At 39.7% G+C, this 18,087-nt stretch overlaps 1 pseudogene; it reads left to right on the forward strand.

Annotated features, from left to right (window-relative positions):
- The first annotated feature begins 2,223 nt into the window (after nucleotides 1–2,223).
- Nucleotides 2,224–3,664, forward strand: Pate14-ps1 (prostate and testis expressed 14, pseudogene 1; annotated as a pseudogene).
- Nucleotides 3,665–18,087: the final 14,423 nt, after the last annotated feature.

Raw genomic sequence — 18,087 nt, forward strand, 5'->3', positions numbered from 1 at the left:
TAGTCAGGCAGTGTCTGATGCCTGTAGGAAAAGGAGTAAGTCTGTCAGTCTATGGTCCATATGAGAGACAGAGAAACCATTGCAGACATGATGTGAGCAGCAGCCATATGGAATCTAAGAAACTGGTTCATCTAGTTATCTTTGTAGGAAATCAGGTTAACAGGATGCAGTGAACACAATTCCTTGATCATCTCAGTAGGATCTCACCACAACTTTGTACAAGGAAACACATCCAGAGAACATTACTGGTTTCCAATTGGGGATAATGCACAATAGAATTGAGGGATTTAATTTGAAGCCTCAAAGACTGTTATGAGAGCTGGTTCTTTTAGAAAAGAATATTTAGGTTACTTACTTTCATAATACACATTTCAGAAGTGGAAAGGTAATGGAATTTTGTATGGGAATCTAGGGACAAAGGAATATGAAAAACTCTCAGTGGGTATGTTTTCCATACAAGAAAAGAAAGTTTAGTCTCTCAGACACCTTGTTAGTCATTGCCTTTTCAGAGGAGGGGGTGTATTCTGAGTGTTTGGGTAAGACAATGGGAAATGATCTGCCATTATGTCTATATGGTGTCTGCTGTTGTACTGGAAACAATAAAACAAAATTCACTGGAAAATATTTTCTAGGAACAAATTTATAGAAACCATTGGATATGAATTTAATAGAGAGAAGCTAAGGAAATTAATAAGACCTAGTTCTTAAGAAAACATCAACAGATATTTGGAAAGACTCTGACATGAATTTACTCAAGAAATAATCTCTGTTCAGGGAGAGATTTCCCATTTCAACAAAGAGGAGTGAATGATAATTAGACTTTAAAGTCAGAGAACATTGCGATACACAGTGCATTATACCAGAGGTAACAAGATGGGGATGTGAGTTCGAGCAATATTAAAGACAACCTGAAATCGCTAAGAGGGTCAACATGAAAATATCAAAGACATATCTACCACTGACTGCATGGGTAGAGAACCTGAGAAGGGAAGAAGAAAGAGGAGGAAGAGCGAGTGAGAAGGAAGGAGAAAGGACATGAGAGATGTACAAACAAGATCTAGAATTTTCTTACTTTTATAACATTTCCTGGCTAGGGATGAGCTTGATAAGTGTTAGAAAACAGTTTTTGACAGGGTGTGGCTGCACAGGCATTTACAACTCAGGAGTCAGGCGGCAAAATTGATAAGATCTGCGTAATTTTGAGGACAGGTATGGCTATGTAGTGAGACCCAGTATAAAAAATAAAATAGTTTTCTAGTGTGTGCCTCAGATTGGTTTATGTGAAGTGGCAGAAAAAGTGAAGCATGTGTAGGAATTTCTTTTATGTTTTTAAGAGACAGAGATTAAAGCAACACAGTGGGAGGGGAGGACATCATCTGATTTTCTTGTCTTTAAATGACAGGACTGTGAGCCAACAGTACCCACGTGTGGTTATGGGCTTCCCAAGGGAGAGTCTTTTCTGTCTTTCCAATGGCTGTATATTATTTGAGCAGCACCAAAGGTATTTTTATATAATGGGCATTTCTTCAACTTAGCAAGGGGAGGAAAATGAGAAAAGCTTTACATAACTTTGGTAATAAGTAAGCAGAATTTATTTTTGTCTTTCAACATGTTTAAGAGGTTTGTAGAAAATGATTCTGGTCCCTGTGTAATTTAGGCTTTATTTGTGGTGCTTTACATTTCCTGACTGCATTACTCAGACAGGGAAGCAAGTCTGATTTTCTTACCATGATTTCCTTCCATGACCCTAGAGTTTCCTTGTCTTCCATCTGGCCCTAAGGAATATGAATATAGTATGGATGGAAGATGAGTCAAATCTGCAATCAGATTTCAGTGATCCATTGAGCAATTAGATATATACCTAGACTTATAGTCTATTTGCACAGAGTCAGAGAATTTAAAACCTGGGTGTGTGGAGGCTAATGATAACAGTTTAGTTCTGTGTGATGAGTGATAACCTAGGGTGTAGCACACTCTAGACTCCTCAGACACTCAGACACAAATTTCCTTATATCTCAGAACTGCTAATCCTCATTGGAAAGTTAATGAAATAACCTGTGGGCAAGAATCCAGAAGAACTTGAACCACTGGGTAGTGGTGTAGACGTGAGCAGAACTAGTGAATCACTTAGGATCTGTGCTCCCCGCCCCAAGACTATCTGATCAAACCTAATAGTTTGGGATCCCATTAGCTTCTCCTTCCAGCCTGAGCTCATATATAAGCATGCATAGTTGTGGCTTTGAATGCTCTGCCCTTGTCTCTACCACTCTCTTTGCCTGGGATCCCAAAGCCACCAGGAAACATTTCCTGCTGTTCCTGTTGGACCTCTCCTTTGGGGTGGGCTCCCTACAAGGTAAGATCATGGCAGATAGTAGGGGCTGATGCTGTAAGCAGATAGTTTGTCGAGTGTACTGGGCTTTTGACAATGAGGAATAAGATACGAGACTAAACTACATTTATAAGTGACTCCATACCCTTCATCTCCACATCCTCACATCCTTTCCTTCTTTGCCCTGTTTTATTCAATTCCTCCTCTTTGTCATAGCTCTTGTCCTTTCTCCTAGTACTTCAGCTCTCCATTTCAGATTTTAAGAAACTAATAATTCTCAATTTCCCCAGCTGTCCTGTGTACAGGCCTATATATGCATTGGAAATGATGCTGGGAGGTCCTTGAGAGGATGCAGATAATGCCGTGACAGAGAGCACCTGTCTGGTCATAGGCAATAAGCTCAAGCTCTGACAGCAGAGCTCTGATCTTCCTCCCTACAGCCCTGTCCATTCTCATTATTTAAAGTGGGGAAACCTGGTTCTTATGAAACCCTTCCAGTGACATGGACCACCCTGTAGGGCTCATCTTACCAAACATCCAATTCTTTCCTTGGTCATTGTTTTGTATTCATTGAGCATAGCTACAGGCTAAGCCTGAACCTGACCCCTGAATGGACCTCTTACCCTTGATTTTTCTTTTTCAGCTCTGACATTTTGAGACTGTGGCATGTTAAACTCTGATGGAATTTGTGAGAAAGGAAATTCTACCTGTAAGGCAAAGATGACCAGGAATGTGGCAAACTGGTAGTGTCTACGGGTGGGCCAAGCCTGGGAGACCTCAGGGTAACTCTGTTTGCTGCTGACAAATGAAATAGCACTTGCTACACTCCTAGAGACAAAGCACAAACTGTATGTGAAATGGTGTTTTTGAGTACAAGAATCCTCTGCAATAGATATGGCTGTTCTTTTGTCATCAGATGAGGAAATTTATTTGAACAGCATAAAGACTCTACATGGTTTTTAGGAGATTTCTTGGGGAAACATATCCAGAGGTAAGAGAATTTGAACTGTAAAATTCCAACAGCACTTTTGGGGGTGGCAGGTATTCCTACAAGCCAGATTCCAGGTTGACTGCTGATGTCTACACTTACTTCTGTGTGACTGTCATGATTTCCGTCATGTATGTGTACACGAAGCCTGACTCTACTCATTTACTGAGACTCTGATTTCACAAATATTTATGTTTACCCCTTGATTTTCTTCTTGTACAGGTGATAAAATCTTATATTGGATGCAAGATTGTTCATCCAGGAACTTAAGTAAGACTTTCACATATTACCATCTAACACTGAGTTTTACATGTTCCCATGACCAATCACTCTGCAATGAGTTTTAGAGGGCAGGCTATTTCTTCCTCAGTTCTTCGGCAGGTGAGTCCTTACCCCTTTGCTGTGCTCTTATAGCTTCACAATATCTGTTCCCCTTCACTGACCATGTTCTAACACTTGCCTGGGATCAGCATTCACTGATGATGTGTCAGCAGGTCAGCTAAGGACAGAGAGATGTTCTCTGCTTCCCACTGTCCAGTGCTTCCCCTTTTAGATTCATGCGCCTTCTTTTGCTTCCTCCATTCTTCTATCAATAAGTGATATTTACTACATTTTCCATATCCTTTTCTCTGTTACCTTTACCAATACTGATTTTTATACTAGTCAATATGACAGATCTCACATCCAATCTTTATGAAACTTCAGATTATTAATACCTCTCCTGTCAAGGTTGCTAGCAAACATTAGCTCCCATACATATCCTCATTCTTATTCATTGAACAAAAGTCATATACTATCTGCTTTATCACTATTGTAGCTTGAGTAAAGAAGTATAATGAAGCCATGATGTACTTTAATTTATAATTATGTAGGTTTTTCTTCTGTAGGTAGCATGTGGTGAAACAGATTTTCACTTCATGTTATGTAAGACATACAGCTGAACATAGTGAAAAGGTACCAGGATAGTATAGAACCTGCAAGGCCAAAACCCCAATGAATGCTTTCTCTAATTCTCACCTGTAATACTCTTAATAGCCTATTCAAAATTTGAAAGAATCCATGGTATAAATATGAAGTTGATGCTATTTTCATCATGTTTATTTTTTCCAGCACATTGCATACACAACTGAAAAAAATGCAGACAATATTATCCAGATGAAACATGGCTAATAATCCCATCCCACTCTGCAGAGACATAAAGTGTTTACATGTTCAGGTGTATATTCCAAAGTTTTAAAATGATTAGTAAGTTATGATATGTATTTACATGTGAATATGTGTAATATTAAAAATCATTGTAATTTTCTTTTTCAGTGCTGTTTATTGAATCCTGGCTCTGAGGCATGCCAGCAAACATTCCACTACTGACCTAATCTTGAAACGTATATCTTGGTCTTTCCATCCATCATATGCCTTAAATGTTTTTTGCAGTCAACATATATCTTACTGTATTGCATTTGATGGCTTTTCACTAATTGTGTACACTTTAATGTTTATTTCATTTATTTTGAATATTTGTCTAGATTACATTTAATTAAAAGTTATTTACATTTATTTAGTGTTTCTGTGTTGACATGTCACATGTTTGTTGAGATCTGAGGTGAACATGCAAGAATCAATATTCTCTTTCTAACATGTTTGTCCTGAAGAATAAATTCAGTTGTCAGACTTGGTGCTTAGTGCACTGAATATTGATGTCATAATGCAGGTGAATGCAGGTATAGAATAGAGTGAGGCCTGTGGTTGAATGAGAAGGAAGGATGGGTGGTAGAAAAAATTTAGAGAGGCAGAGGAGGCTGGAGTGAGGATGAGGGAGAGAGAAAATATGGCAGCAGATGTTAAGATTCCTCTTTGCACTTATTACAGGTCATAATGACTATTCTCTTTTCACAGTAAATTTTTATTGGATATTTGTATAGATGGGCAAATTATATCTTATCAACTGGATCAGATGATTGTGATATGTTCTTTCACGTGATGACTTAATTGAGTTCAAGGGAGTACATAGTGGCCCAGATGCACTGGGTCAACCAGGGTTTGGATGTGTAGCCTCACATGGTGGAAACCAGCCAAGAGACCTGTGAGTGAGTATGGGGTGACCTGACAGGGTGCTGTGTTGGAATGGATCACAGACAGCAGGTCATAAAATAGATGGGGACAGCATGGAAACACTGAGATAAATTAGCTCTAGCTCCAATGGCCTAATGATGCCAGAATTAGCAAGAAAGCATGACTGCCAGGGTTCACGCAGGAACCATTCTGCCATTTTTTATTTTTTACTGCAACAGCACACTTATTCTCTGTGTCCTATTACTCCCTTCAAGTGTAAAATCATATGACTAAAGTATCAGTGCAGAACAATAATTGACACTAAGCCTGATGATCTGAACTCAGTTTCTAATACTCACTCACAGGAGAAAGAAAATGTATATGAAGTTTTTCCTAATTCCATATTCTGGACCTTGCAAGGATAAAGGACACACACACACACACACACACACACACACACACACACACACACACAGAGCCAAAGAGACAGGCACACACAATAAATGTAGTAAAAAGAAATACAACATTTGCATTTTCTATTTATCCCTTTCCCCATTTTCTCCTTTACCCTCCCCTTTCATTGTCCTCCATATTTAACCTTTCTTTTATTTTCATTAATTAATTAATTAATTAATTAATTAATTAATTTTTTACTTATTCACTTTACATCTCAATCACAGCCCCCTTGCCTCTTCTCCACCCAGTTCCATTCTCCAATTTCTCCCTCCTCCCAGGTACTAATATACCCTGGCACATCAGAACTAAATGCATTCTCTCCCACTAAGGTGAGACAAGGCAGCCCAGATATAGAACAGGGATCCAGAGTAGGCAATAGAGTCTGAGTCAGAGGCTGCCCCCAATTAAAATGTTGGGGCCACACACAAAGATCAAGCTTCACATGTGCTACATATGTATAGGTTCAGTCTTAGTATGTACCCATGGATTCAAATAATTAACTCTGTAGATATTATGGTGTCCTTCAATCCTTCTCATGACTCTTCCACAAGACTTTGAGAGCTCTGCCTAATATTTGGCCATAGGTCTCTGCATTTGTTTCCATAAACTGCTGGATGAAACCTCCTACATGGTACTGTTTTTCTAGGCTTTTTTCTGCAAGCATAGAAAAATATCATTAATTGTGTTGGGGGTTGGCTCTCTCCCATTGAGTGGGTCTCAAATTAGGCCAGTCATTGGTTGGTCCTGTATCTCTGCACATCTTATAGGCAGGGAAAATTTGGGGTGGAATGTTTTGTGGCTGGATTGGAATCAAATTCCTCCACTGGAGATGGCTACAGTGTATGACCAATTCAGTGTTCATATTCCCCTGCTGCTAAGAGTCTCATCTAGGGTCACCCCTATATCCTCCCAGGAGCCTTACTGTCCCAGGTCTCCAGCTTGTCTCGAAGATGCCCTCCTGCACTGATTTCCATTCTCGCTCACAGCCCTTTCCTACCACTTTTCTCCCCATACCTGATCTGTACCCTTAGTCCCCTTTCCAATTACCTCACAGTCAGTTTCCTCTTTCCAACAGTTTCCAATGTCTATTGTATTTTCCCTTGTGAGAGAGATTCAAGCATCCTCTCTTAGGTTCTTCCTGTTACTTAGACTTCCTGGGTCTGTGGATTGTATGATAGTTATCACAGAGTTCGTGGCTAATATCCACTTATAAGTGAGTACCTTTGGATCTGAGTTAGCATACCCAGGATGATATTTTCTAGTTGCATTCATTTGCCTGCTAAACTCATAATGTCATTGTTTTTAATGTCTGAGTAGTAGTCCTTTGTGTAAATATACCCCATATTCTTTATCTATTCTGTGGTTGAGAGACATCTGAATTGTTTTCATTTTCAGGATCTTATGGATAAAGCTGCTATGAACATAACAGAGCAAATGTACTGGCAGTGTGATGAAGCATCTTTTGAAAAATTGTTTTCTAACTTTTCATCTGAGGTAGTGTTGGTCCTTTTCACTGAGGTATGTTTCCTGCATGCAGAAAAATGTTGGGTCCTCACTACATATCCAGTCTGTTAGTCTATGTGTTTTTATTGGGGAATTAAATCAACTGAGGTTAAGGGACATTAAGGAACAGTGATTGTAGTTTCCTCTTATTTTTGTAGTTAGAGGTGGAATTATGTTTGTGTTGCTCTCTTCTTTTGTTTTTGCTAGGATATTACTTTCTTGCTTTTTCTAGGGTGGCGTTTCTCTCCTTGTGTTGGAGTTTTTCATCTATTGCCCTTTGTAGTGTTGGTTTCATAGAAAGATTTGTTTAAGTTTGGTTTTGTCATGGAATATCCTGGTTTCTCCATCTATGTTAATTGAGAGTTTTGCTGGATATAGTAACCGGGGCTGGCATTTCTGTTCTCTTAGGCTCTGTATGATATCTTCCCAGAATCTTCTGACTTTCATAGTCTCTGGTGAGGAGCCTGGTGTAATTCTGATAAGTCTGCTTTTATATGTTACTTGACCTTTCCCCCTTACTGCTTTTAATATTCTTTCTTTGTTTTATGCATTTGGTATTTTGACTATTATGTGATGGAAGGAATCTCTTTTCTAGTCCAATCTATTTGGAGTTCTGTAGGCTTCTTGTATGTTTATGGGCATCTTTTTCTTTATGTTAGGGTAGTTTTCTCCTATAGTTTTTGAAGATATTTACTGGCCCTTTAAGTTGGGAATATTTGCTCTCCTCTATATGTATTATCATTAGGTTTGATCTTATTGTGTCCTTGATTTCCTGGATGTTTTGGGTTAGGAACTTTTTCCATTTACCATTTTCCTTGACAGTTGTGTCAGTGTTTTCTATGGTATCTTCTGCCCCTGAGATTCTCTCTTCTATCTCTTGTATTGTGTTGGTGTTGCTTGTGTCTATGACTCCTGATCTCTTTCCTAGGTTTTCTATCTCCAGGGTTGTCTCCCTTTGTGATTTCTTTATTATTTCTATTTCCATTTTTAGATCCTGGATCCTTTTGTTCAATTGTTTCTCCTTTTTGTTGTGTTTTCCTGTAATTCTTTATGGGATTTTCGTGGTTCCTCTTTAAGGGCTTCTCCTGATTTACATGTGTCGTCCTGTATTTCTTTAACGGAGTTATTTATGTCCTTCTTAAAGTCCTCCATCATCATCATAAGATAAGGTTTTAAATACGAATTTTGATTTTTGTTGTGTTAGGATATCCAGTATTTGTTTTGGTCAGAGATCTGGGCTCTGGTGATGCCAAGTAGTCTTGGTTTCTGTTACTTAAGTTTCTCCACTTGCCTCTCACCATCAGATTTTCTCTGGTTTTAGCTTGTCCTGCTGTATCTGACAGTGGCTTGACCCTCCTTTACATCTATGTCTCAACACTTCTGTAGATTTGTTTTCTTCCAGAGGGTTCTGGGTACAAAGATATGGGATCTGTTCAGCTCCAGTACAGATAGAAACCTGAAATGTCCTGTCCCAGACTGTTCCTGAGTTTGTGTGTCCTGAGGGGTCCAGGATGGTGGGTTGTAGTGGAAGAGTTGGGCTTACCTCTCTGCTCAGGTGTGTCAGTGTTCCTAGTGACTAGCTTTCAGCACTGGGTGCAGGCAAATACAAGATGGATCCTGTCCCTGACTGCTCCTAGGTTCTTTGTGTTCAGAGGGCACTAGGCTGTTTCGTCTTGGGCCAGGAATGTGAGCAGAAGTGGCAGTCTCTCCTGAGCACTCAGGATTATCTGCACTTCTCAGAGTCCAGCTCTCTTCCCAAGGGAATTGGGTGCAGAGAGCTGTGGGACTAGGTTAGCTGTGTGCATGGGCAGAAACAAGAAGGGTCCTGTCCCGGTCTGTCTGGGTTTTTGTGTTGAGGGTTCCAGGTGGGTTGCTTAGACCAGAAGAGTTGGTCTTACCTCTGCTCTCAGGTATATCAGTGCTCCTGTAGACTGGCTTTCAGCTCTGGGCACAGGCAGGGACAAAAATGAAACTCTTCCTGACTGCTCCTAGGTTCCTGTGTCTAGAGGGCTCTAGACAGTTTTCCCTTGGACCAGGAATGTGAGCAGAAGTAGTGATCTCTCCTGGGTTCTCAGGATTGTCGACACTTCTGAGAGTCCATCTCTCTACTCCTCAGGATTTGGGTACAGCATGTCCTGTATTTCTTTAAGGAGTTATTTATGACCTTTTAAATACCTTCTGTCATCATCATGAGATGTCATTTTTAAAGCCACATCTTGCTTTTCTGGTGTGTTGGGATATCCAGTATTTGCTGTGGTTGGAGAACTGGGTTCTGGTGATTCCAAGTAGTCTTAGTTTTCTTTGCTTAGGTTATTGTGCTTGCCTTTCACCATCTGGTTATCTGGTGTTATCTTGCTTTCTCTGACTGGAGCTTGTCCCTCTGTAGGCCTGTGATCTTAGTAATGAGAGGGCTCCAGAGAGACCAGCTCTCTCAGGGTAGGTTTTGGGTCCAAGAGCTGGGAAGGGGTAGGTGGATGAGTTGGGAAACACCCTCATAGGGGAAGGGGGAGGGAGGAACAGATGTAGGGTTTATGGACAGAAAACTGGGAAAAGGGATATTTAAAATGTAAATAAAAATATCCAAATTTATAAAAAAAGAAACAGCCCATAAATATGAGGTCAAGATGCATATAGTTTCCTAATCACAGGCATAAGACTGCAAATTCAAGAATTTTTAATACCATCTGATCCATGATTTTAATGCCTCTGATTTGATGGTTGGTGGATGATCAGCCTGTTACTGTGCTGTATCTCAGACAAGACAGGATTGCCTTACACAAAAGCAGATTTCTTCAGAGTAAAAATAGAACCATCTAGAGACATAAGCCTCTCCAATATTTGGAGTAACTGCTACCAAATATGATCCTTGAGTTTGAGTAGGCTTTCCAAAATTTCGTGAACGTTCTCCTGAGTGTCTCATGAGAAAAACTGATAGTAAGTTACAGAAATTCTTAGGCCTATAACTCTCATACCAATACAGGATGTTATTTTATGGCCACCATGAGGGAAACAAGAAACAGAAAATGTGTGTGTGTGTGTGTGTGTGTGTGTGTGTGTGTGTGCGCGCGCGTGTGTGTGCGCGCGCGTGTGTGTGTGCGCGCGTGTGTGTGTGCGTGTGTGTGTGTGTGTGCGTGTGCGTGTGCGTGTGCGTGTGTGTGTGTGTGTATGTGTGTGTGTGTGACATTAAAGCAATGGGAAAACTTCAGTTGATAGGAGCTAAAGCTACACTTGGTAAGTATGTTATTGTTCAAGTTCCAGTTCATTTGGTGGAGGTTTAGAGACAGGCCAAGGTAGCATGGACTATAATGTCTCATTCAAATTAGCAGCCAGTGGCACTGAAAAGAGAGAGCCAGATAAATTTTGTTCTGCATGAGTTGAGACAACAAAGTAAGCATTAAAATTATAAGAGAATGTTTGTATTCAGATGATAAGCGAAGGTGTTGGAGAGTATCCTTTTATTGATTTATGCAATCTTCTCTTATTGTGTGCCCAGAGGAAAAAACCAGTGGGGGATCTTGGATATCCACAAAAGTAAAAGTTTTGATAGAATCTAAAAAATCAGTCAGAGAAGTGGATATGAAGCTTGAGAAATTGAAGCAGTTTGGGAGAATTCCAGTTTGCAGCAGACATGACACTGTAGTCAAGTCAATGAAAGGGGTAATCAGAGCTGGGCTTGGGGGAAATAGTGAGGTTACATATGAAGAACATAATGCTTCTGCGGGAATACTTCTATAGAAGGCTGAGTAGTAATCCAAAGATATCTTTGGCCCCTTAAGAGAATATTCATGGTAGTAGCATGATGATAGAGACTTAACTATTCATGAACATGTAGATCTTTGATATATGATCTGGGTATATGTGTCATACAGTTTGGAAGTTCTATCAGCAAGAATATGCCCATTTTGCTTTGGGTTCCAGAGAGATGCCTGTGAATCTCTTGACACAAGAGTTGGAACAGCTATGTACGCTGATGTAGAAAAGGAAATATGCAAACAGCATTGTTTACTCATTCAGTATTAGAAACATTGGGGAATTGGTAAACAAAATTGAGAGCATGCTTTATGTGATTAGAAATAAGTCTTTTTAACATGAGACAGGCAAAATGAACTAGAAAAGAACCTAGGAAAAGAAAAGGCCCATGTAGGCAGAAAAGGTTTTGATTACAAGGTTTTTAATTTTTCTTGGAGTAAAAATTTAAGATGTCTTAGGCCCAGTATTCAGGTATCAATTTAAGACAGTTATCAGTCTTAATTCCTGTGGCTAGCTGCAAGTAAAATATCCCATGAGATATACCTGAAAGAATTCTTTTTTTCTCTCTGATAAAGAGACATCAGACATGGGTGAAGGGTAAGAACTCATTTAATAAGGTTGGTTTATGAATAGAAATGGGAAACCTCCAAGGTATCCACAGAAGTAGAAGAGATGAGAACATGAATGAGAGTTGACCTCTTATCCAGTTTTATGAAAAGAGTATGTTCTCATGTAACTGTACTTGATTTTATCCCAGGAAGAAAAGAATTGTGTTAAGACCTGAAAACATTGCAGCACTAAGAAGGATAAGAAGGCACTGGAAAGGCCCCAGCCAGAGTTTGAAAGGGCTTGAAGTGAATTTTTACATATACACACTACCCTGGGTGGATTTAGAGATATATTGGGACAGGAAAAGAGGTTGGGTGAAGTTTGTCAGTTGTGAGTCATATGAAATGTCTAAGGGTGGAGATGGCAATAATGTAATATGCCAAAGACTGGGCAGTAGAGAACAGTTTCCCAAAGAAAGAGGCTATCCAAAGGGACCTCAAAATGGTCATGACAGTATAAGGCTTGGCACATTAAATGGATTTTCATAAAAGCGTATGGAAACGATTAATTCAACTGATTTGGGTTTGTATTATTTGATATGATGACTTCTTAAAATACCATTTATTCATTCAAACTTTCCTGTAGACCAAAGACTCCAGGTTTTATGGAGAGTATTACTAACACTTTGGATAAACATTGATAAGAATACCAAGATTTTAGATGATTGGAGATAATGTTACTAACCACCTAGAGTTGAAATGGAAGAGGACAAAGTTGCGCATATGTTCAATAATGGCTGAATAAAAGTTGTTCTGAACCCAGATGCCCTTAAACAGAGGAATGGATACAGAAAATGTGGTACATCTACACAATGGAACATTACTCAGCTATCAACAACAATGACTTTATGAAATTCATAGGCAAATGGAGGGAACTGTAAAATATCATCCTGAGTGAGGTAACCCAATCACAGAAAAACACACATGGTATGCACTGATTGATAAGTGGCTATTAACTCAAATGCTTGAATTACCCTAGGTGTACAGAACACATGAAACTCAAGACAGATGATCAAAATGCGAATGCTTCACTCCTTCTTTAAAAGGGAAACAAGAATACCCTTGGCAGGGAATAGGGAAGCAAAGAGTAAAACAGAGGCAGAAAGAACACCCATTCAAAGCCTGCCCCACATGTGGCCCATACATATACAGCCACCCAATTAGACAAGATGGATGAAGCAAAGAAGTGCAGGCGGACAGGAACCGGATGTAGATCTCTCCTGAGATACACAGCGAGAATACAGCAAATACATAGGCGAATGCCAGCAGCAAACCACTGAACTGAGAATGGCATCCCCCGTTGGAGGAATCAGAGAAAGGACTGGAATAGCTTGAAGCGACTTGAGACCCCATATGAACAACAATGCCAACCCACCATTGCTTCCAGGGACTAAGCCACTACCCAAAGACTATACATGGACTGACCCTGGACTCTAACCTCATAGGTAGCAATGAATAGCCTAATAAGAGCACCAGTGGAAGGGGAAGCCCTTGGTCCTGCTAAGACTGAACCCCCATTGATTGTGATTGTTGGGAGGAGGGCGGTAATGGGGGGAGGATGGGGAGGGGAACACCCATATAGAAGGGGAGGGGTAGGGGCTAGGGGGATGTTGGCCAGGAAACCGGGAAAGGGAATAACAATCGAAATGTAAAGAAGAAATACTCAAGTTAATAAAGAAAAAAAAGGGAAAAAAGTTGTTCTGAAGCTTGAAATAAGACTAAAGCATACTTTTGTCTATTATTTGTACTCTGGGCCCAAGGCTGATTATTACAATGGTCATCAGGGCTGAGATTTCTGATTCTCTTTATCTTCAGTTTACTGTGGCAAGAAGTTATTAATCATGGTGCAGTGTTGGAGTTTAGAACAGCTGAACATTTTTCCAAAATCTTGATAATACCTCTGTTTCTGGTGTTCCTAAATTTCATACCCTTTGGACCTTATAAAATCAGGTGGACTCCTTTCCTCTCAATAACACTTGTAGTAAGAATACAAAGTCATGCAGTTAGGATGAGACCTTTGCTGACTGACTGTTGTAGAGTTTTGTTGTTTGGTCTGACAGCGTTTCCATTTTTGTTTTTCTGTTTTTTTGGGGTTTTTTTTGCTTCTTCCTATTATTATTAAAAACCTTAAATTTTTATAAAGGTCAGTTTAATAGATGTTTTGTGGAATTAATGTTTTATCCTCCAATTTTAAAGCTTTCTTCTAATTAAGATTGGAGGATAAAATGTGTACTCATACACAGCTTTCCATCATTTGAACTTAAAGTCTATATTCATGTACTTATTTAGAGCCACTGTGAGGTGCCTCTTGCAAGTTGTGGATTTTGTCAGCTCTCTGAATCATCTCCTACATCTTTCTATAATTTTCTGCCTTGAGAGAAACTTTACGTTATAAAAAACCTTCAGATAGCTACCATAAGTTAATAAATCCTATATAGCCTAACACAACTGAAGCCAAAGAAAATGATCTTAAATCTACTCTTATAAAGATAAGAGATGCCTTTTGAGAGAAGGTGACTGAATCCTTTAAAGACACACAGGAAGATACAATTAAACAGGTAAAGAAAATAAATAAAACTGTGCAGGATATGAAATAGAGGCAATAAAGCAAACTCAAATTGAGGAAATCCCAGAGATGGAAAACCAATGGAAGTGAACAGGAACAGCAGATGCAAGCATTATAAACAAAGTACAGGAGACAGAAGAGAGAATCTCAGGTGTAGAAAATATAATAAAAATGATACATCAGTCAAAGAAAATATTAAAGCTAAATATTCCAGATAGAAACACCCAGGAAATCTAAGATACAATGAGAAAAAAACTAACCTAAGAATAATATAAATAGAAGAAGGTGAAGAGTCCCTGGTTCGTATCCCAGAAAGTATTTTCAACAAAATCATAAAAGAAAACATTCCCAACCTGAAGAAAGAGATGCCTATAAATATACAAGAAGCTCATAGAACACCAATTGGACAAAAATATAAAGAAAATCCTCCCGCCATGTAATAATCAAAACACAAAATCTACAGAACAAAGAGAAAATATTGAAGGCATTGATGGAAAAAGGGCAGCTCATATACAAAGGTAGACCTAACAGGATTATACCCAACTTTGCAATAGAAACTATGAAAGCCAGAAGGGCCTGGACAGGGTATCTTGCAACTTCTAAAAATCCACATATGCCAACCTAGACCACTTTATCCAGCAAAACTCTCAATGGAGAAAATGATATAGCTCAAAACTAATCCACATTTGACAATATTTATCTACAAATACAGCCCTACAAAAAATACTAAAAAGAAAACTCCAACCCTAAGATGATAACTACATCCAAGGAAACACACAAAATAAATAATACCATACTGTCAAAAGTGAGGGAAACACACACAAACACACTCACACAAACAAATGGCTAAGATCAAAAACTCAAGTGATAGCACATGTTGGCAAGGATGTACAGTAAGGGGAACACTCCTCCATTCTTGGTTGGAGTACAAACTATACAACATTTGAAATGAATTTGGAGACTTCTCAGAAAAGTGAGAATAGTTCAACCTCAAGACCCAGCTAAATCACTCCTGGAAATATACTCAGAAGATGCTCTACTATCCCACAAAAACACTTCCTCAACTATGCTCATAGCAGCTTTATTAGTAATAGCCAGAAAGTGGAAACAACTCCAGAAGTTCTTCAACTGAAAAAAGGATAAAGAAAAGTAGTCCATCTAGAGAATGGAATAATATTTAGCTATAAAATAAAAGACATCATGAATTTTGCATGCAAATAAAAGGATCTTAAGCATATATCATCATGAGTGAGGTAATCTAGTCCCAAAAGAACATACATGGCATCTTATTTACTTATAAGTAGATATTAGTCATGAAATATAGGATGCTCATACTACTCTCCACAGACCCAAGGAGGCTAGACAGGAAGGAGGCAACAAACAATGATGGTCGAGTCTCACTTGGAAGGGGGAAGGGAATAGTCATAGAAGTCAGATGGAGGGGGGAACTGCATGGGAGAGGGGATTGGAAGGGAAGTGGAGGCCAGATGGCCATAAAACTTAATGGAATTCTGAAACTGACAAAGGGAGAGTACAGGGCATCTCCAGGATGAGACAGAGACCTGGGATAGGGAAAGTGCACACGAATTAATGGGGGTGACCTTAGCTATGACTCACAGCATTGGGATGTGGAGTCTGGGGAGATTGCCTACTGTGGTCAAGTTGGAAGCTCAGTGAAGTAAGAGAACCACCAACACACGTAAAATTTTCAACCCAAAACTTATCCTGTCTACAAGAAATGCAGGGACTGGGAGTGAAGCAGAGAATGAGGGAATGGCCAACTAATAACCTGCCCAACTCAAAAAATACCCATGGGCAAGCTCCAATCCCTGACCCTATTAATGATACTCTGTTCTGCTTGCAGACAGAAGTCTACCATGACTATCCTCTGAGAGGATCCATCCACCACCTGATTCAGACAGAGGCATACATGCACATTCAAACAGTGGATGTAGTTTGGAGACACTTATGGAAGACTTGTAGAAAGAATTGCAGTTCCAAGAGGGTATGAATTCATAGGAAGACAAACACAATCAACTAATCTGGACCATTGGAGCACTCAGAAACTGAACTACTAACCAAAGAACATATGTGGATAAACCTAGGCCTCCCCGCACATATGTAACAGATCTGCAGGTTTGTCTTTACGTGAGTCCTGAACAACTAGACCTGGAGCTATTGCAAAAACTGTTACCTGTATATAGGGTATGTTATTGTAGCAGGGATGCCTTGTCTAGCCTCAGTGGGAGAGGAAGCACCTGACCAGGCAGAGACTTGAAGTGAGGGGAGGATTCCCATGGGAGGGGCACTTGCTCAGAGAAGAAGGGGATGGGGTAGGGTGAAAGGCTTAGGAGAGCAGGTGACTGGAATGGGGTAGTGAACAGGATGTAAAATGAATAAGTAAAATATAACAACAACAACAACAACAACAACAACAACAATAGAAACAGACATAAGGACCATAAGGACCATTCAATCTTTCCATATGGAGGGCTCTACAGTGATGTCTGAGAAAAAGAGGTGCAATTGTCTCTGTCCCATAGCACAATTCTGAAACATATGATCTATGCTTGCTATTATAACTTCATGTGAAAATTAAATATGTGGTGTCCAGGGTCACTTATCAAATAAACTATAAAACTTAAAAGGTGCTGTTCTCCTCCCTCCTCCCTCAAGGGAAGCAGAGTAGCTAGAATCTGAGTCCATTTAGATTTTTTGAGCATATAGAGGAGAAGGTGGGGACTGACATGATGAAAGAAGGCATTTGCCTTTAAGGGAAGAAATAATTTAGGGGACAGTTTCAATTTCCTGTAACAGCTGCAAAAGGAAGATGATTAAATAGTCTGGATGGAGGCCGCTAAGAATGATGGGGAAAATGCTAAGACTGATAAAACTCCTTTGAAAAGAAGCTCATCTAGGAAAAGTAGGAGCATTGGACAAACTGGTACCTGAAGGAAAAGAGAGGCTAAAGATGGAAGGGTCGAATTTGAACAAAGCATCCTCTAGTGAAAGAAGTTTGTTTCTATATTTTTTAAATGACTAAATTAGTAACCCTTCCAAGACTGTTAAAGAAAGGGCATATTTTGATTGCAGAGAAGGACTCTACCAAGGAGTTTCTCACTTTTTACCACTACCTGGAATATGGCTATCTACAATCCTTTTTTTTCTCCCATTTTTATTAAATTGGGTATTTCTTATTTACTTTTCAAATGTTATTCCCTTTCCAGGTTTCCTGTCTATCAGCCCCCTAACCCCTCCCTCTCTCCTTCTATATAGGTGTTCCCCTCCCCATCCACCCACCCATTACCACCCCCCAACAATCCCCTAAACTGGGGGTACAACCTTGACAGGACCAAGAGCTTCCCCTTACACTGGTACCCCAACGAGGATATTCACTGCTACCCATACAGTTGGAGCCCAGGGTCATTCCATGTATAGTCTTTGGGTAGTGGTTTATTCCCTGGAAGCTCTGATTCATCAGCATTGTTGTTCTTATGGGGTCACAAGCTCCTTCAGATCTTTCAGTCCTTCCTCTAATTCCTCCAATTGGTGTCCTGTTCTCAGTTCAATGGTTTGCTGCTGACATTCCCATCTGTATTTGACAGGTTCTGGCTGTGTCTCTCAAGAGATATCTATATCTGGTTCCTTTCAGCATGCATTTCTTAACTTCATCCACCTTATCTAGTTTTGGTGGCTGTAGATATATGGGCCACATGTGGGGCAGGCTTTGAATGGCTGTTCCTTCACTCTCTTCTCTAAACTTTGCCTCCCTATGTCCTCCTTTGGATATTTTTGTTACCTTTTAAAGAAGGAATGAAGCAGCTGCATTTTGGACATC

Source organism: Rattus norvegicus, chromosome 8 (assembly GCF_021556685.1).
Source record: "Rattus norvegicus strain SHRSP/BbbUtx chromosome 8, alternate assembly SHRSP_T2T, whole genome shotgun sequence".
NCBI lineage: Eukaryota > Metazoa > Chordata > Mammalia > Rodentia > Muridae > Rattus > Rattus norvegicus.